This window comes from Micropterus dolomieu, linkage group LG02 (assembly GCF_021292245.1).
Source record: "Micropterus dolomieu isolate WLL.071019.BEF.003 ecotype Adirondacks linkage group LG02, ASM2129224v1, whole genome shotgun sequence".
Taxonomy (NCBI): Eukaryota; Metazoa; Chordata; class Actinopteri; order Centrarchiformes; family Centrarchidae; genus Micropterus; species Micropterus dolomieu.
This window is the reverse complement of record NC_060151.1, coordinates 32,530,126-32,534,145: the sequence shown is the minus strand read 5'-3', so window position 1 is coordinate 32,534,145 and position 4,020 is coordinate 32,530,126. Positions and strand designations below refer to the sequence as shown.

The window sequence follows — 4,020 nt, the reverse complement described above, 5'->3', positions numbered from 1 at the left end:
TTCAGTACTAGCACAGTATTTACTGCTGTGATTTGTACATGCAAGTCTACATCCAGGATGCAGTTCACTATTTGCTTCTCAAATAAATTGCCCTTCATGATGGGAATAAAAAAACCTGTAGCTATAGATGTCATTAATGGCCATAATTCAGTATAATGAACGTATCAAACTGGATTATTTTAATTTACATGCAGGCTGAGGTAAGCTGCTGTCCAGCATCCAGTACAGACAGGAAGGTGTTTTTTTATTTTATTTCATAATGATCATTATGTGAGAAAATAATTAGTGTTTGAATTTCTGTCATTAATAAATATTTAATTTTCTTTGTTGTTATGGTAAAAAGAGCCAGAGAGCCAGAGAAATCCCCACAGCCTCCCTGGAACGATACTAACTCATTAACACCATGCTGCTCACCTTCTTCACGGGACAGGGAAGCTACATTTCTGGGCAGACTGGGCTGCTGCTTACTCATCTGTTGTTAGTCTGCTAAAAGGGGCGGGGACAATGATTTAATATGAATATCTCACTTAATGTTTCCATGCACTGATTAAATGTTGATGAAATGTAGGCTAACTCTAGTCTGTAGCTAGCTAGCTTATTTCACTGTGGACATTAAGCCAACAGGTTAACACCACTCACAGACTAAAGGCCGCCCACCTTTCTTGGTGAAAAGCTTTTCTCTCTTTTCTTTTAGAAAACCAGATTTTGGTTTACTATGCAACATTGTTAACTCTGTATTTCTGACTGCAACTAAACACCGTCACTGATGAGTGCACTAGTGTTGTGTCCTTCAAAGAACGTTTGGTTCGCTTGACCTGATCTTGTATGTGACTCAGGAGGAACGGGTCGTCTCAGTGAGTAATTCGTTCATTTTCACGCATGCGTGAAGGATCTTGGACTCTTACATTCACTCGTCACACGGCAGCTGCAAGGTCTCCGTCAGCACAGGAAACAGAATTGATTAGTTCAGGACTCATAACTGTGGGTCTCTGGGTTTGAGTCGTTCATTTGTCACGTGACAGCTACTGCTGTGGAGCGGGAATGAACTAATCGTTCAGCGCTCACAGGGGTCCTCCTCGGAGTCTGTCTTCACTCGGCAGGCTGAGTGACTGCCAGCGCCGGGACTGACATTATATATCTATTTTGATAATTCTGTGACATTTAATGAAGCATAATGTGATTACAGCGCAGTGATGTCGTGCTAAGTTATAGTTTGAACACAGCCGCGCCGTAACTTTAGTCCTGCTAGTGTTTACAGCCAACAGCTGATGAGAGTTGTTCTGGGTCCACTTCAGAGCCCTGACAGGGTTCTACAGGGAGCCGAATTACCACAGAGGTCATCTCCTCTCCAAAACAAACAGACCCGGTCATTAAAACGTTAAAACACAGCCGCATAGCAGCGTTAGCTTTAGCCCTGTGGTGTGTTTACAGCTAACAGCTGATCGGTAACGTAAATTTGACTTTTTATTTATCAGCAGAGCCGTGCTGTTGTTTCACACACTGGTGAACAACCTGCAGTGTTTGAGATTATTATTAAACTGGTTCAATTTTATTAAGCTTATTACTTCAATATATTCCCTGTAAATCTGATGTTAATATATAGATGGTACTCATGGATAGGCGTTAGGCTGCTGTATGAATGAGCACTTTAGAGATATAAAGATAGTAATTATAATTATATATATATATATGGCTGGTCTGGTAGTATACTCAGGAAAGATTGTGTTGTTGGACTTCTGTAAATATCATCACAGAGTACCTGCTCTTTTATGAAAAGCGCTGTGAGATAACTGTTGTTGTGATTTGGCGCTATATAAATAAAATTGAATTGCATTGAAAAATTTAATTGAAAATGGACGGATTTAGCCGGAGTAGTGGCTTAATTGAATATTGACAACATATTTCTGTGGTTTTTTGATGGTTTGAATTTGGTTGTGGCTCCTTTATAGAACCATCATAGAGATCAAGAGGTGAATTTGTGTATTATACTTTGTCAGTTAAATGATACCAGGCAGCTTTCAGTGTTTCAGAACTGTGCTGTTTTTAAATCGCCCACTAGAGGGCTGCAGCGCCGCAATAACCAGCTAGTTCAAATGAACCAAATGACTTAAGAAAAAGATTAGTTCATTTTAATGAACGAGATTTTCAAAAGAGTGACTTTTCCCCATCACTAGAGTGCACTAAGGCAGGACCAAACCATTTCATGCAAAATCTCAAAACATTTTGGTCAATGGGGATTTTTAACTTTTTACTGCCAAAAACAAGAAATAATAAATTCAACAACAGATTCATTCCTTTTATTATTATATTTGAAATATATTTATACTCAATGATGATGGTTTATCTAATGTATAATATAATATAATTTCATTTTTCGTTTTTTTTTGTGGACAAGGCACATCTGTTTCTTCTATATTTACATTGCATTTCATGCTTTTCTATTGTGCAAGTAAACCTTTTTCAAAGAATTTTTATTTGTTATTTGTTTCAAAAAGTGGTGGGGACATGTCCCCAGTGTAAATGACATCTATGTCGAGGATTATACAGTGTGAGAGTGAGGGCCCCTCAGGCCCCTGGCCTCCCACAATACTGAGTCGGAAGATTCTTCTTCTGGTTATCTGCCGAAATCCAGCACTGCCTTCTTCCTCACATCTGGGGTGAAGTTCAGGTCCCCCCCGAGCACCATGAAGCCCTGCACACACAACACAGGTGGGTAGTATCTGTGTAGTAACAGGTAGTATCTGAGAGTGGCTACAGCAGATTCCAGGTAAAACGTCAGAGGTCTCTGTCCAGAAGAGTACAGTCCTAGGAACAGCTAAGATACTGCGCAGAACCCTCAAACTCCCAGGCCTCTGGTAGAGGACCCGAGCTTGAAGACACAATCGCTGAGAGGAGGATTAACATATATATATATATATGTATATATGTATTTCACAGTATTTCATGCAGTACAGTGTATTTTTCTGTATAGTCAGACTCACATCCTGGTAGTCGATCTGTCCCTGAGAGAAGCCCATTCCTTCAGGCAGAGGCATCAGTACTCCTTTATCAAAGTAGCCTGCACACACACACACACACACACATCAAATGTAGACAGTAAAGTGAATCAGTCTCCTTTAAGTCAAACTAGTTAAACTAGTGCAGGGCCCGTTCACAGGGGCTGAGGTGAGGCCTCCCTGTTCTGCAGATCGTGCAGGGCCCGTTCAAAGTGTGCGTCTCACATTGGTTCCACCTGCAGCAGTGGTTCTCGCCCCACCTGACTGTTATCCAGGTCTCTTCCTGCCCCCCCATCAAAACAGATGTCGGCTATTTTCCCTGAATATTGTTGGTTGTCGTTATTGACAAGACACAGTGAATGACAACAGATTGATTAATTTGAACAATTAATGGTAACAAAAAGCCATGTGAATGTTCCTCTCAGAACCTGTGTGTGTTTTCCTGGCTGGGGCTCTTAATACCTGAGGGGTCTACTGCTCCTGCCCCAGAAGCTTTTGGCCATTAAAGACTAAATATCCGGCATTCTTGTGGAAATTTCTGCTCAAATTAATGGTGGAACTGTTTTATTTTTATAAAGGTGTCAGGTGACAATTCTAAATATATAGTAGAACATAAAGCAGAGAGGCTCTCAGGTATCTGTATTACTCCTGTAGATCAACTTCTTTAATATCTGCTGAGTCATGGCTCAGTCTTCCCTACTCTTTGTGTCTTTGTTTGGGGAAGTGACCTCTTTAAATGTTTTTAATCCCTGGACTGTAATAGGCTAGCTCCTGTGTTTCAGCAGCTTTCCTGCTCATGTTCATGTGTTTAAACAGGATAACTGTGGGATAGAACAGTAGAATACGTGGGAGTCCTGGAGAAACAGGGGGGTTGACAGGTAAGCAACACTGGCTTTGTCACCCTTTTACCAAAGATGATGAGATGAGGATCTGTTGTAATAACACTGTTAATTAATAAATTATTTAGTTGATAAGACTAAAACAGTGGCTGAAATCCTGCTAGATATTCAGCGCTTCCTTACAA

At 40.6% G+C, this 4,020-nt stretch overlaps 1 protein-coding gene across 2 annotated transcripts in view; it reads left to right on the top strand.

Moving 5' to 3' along the window:
• The window catches only part of LOC123966530 (phospholipid transfer protein-like), a 35,063-nt gene that overhangs the window by 27,969 nt on the left and 3,074 nt on the right, over nt 1–4,020 (top strand). The gene's annotated exons all lie outside the window — the stretch shown is intronic.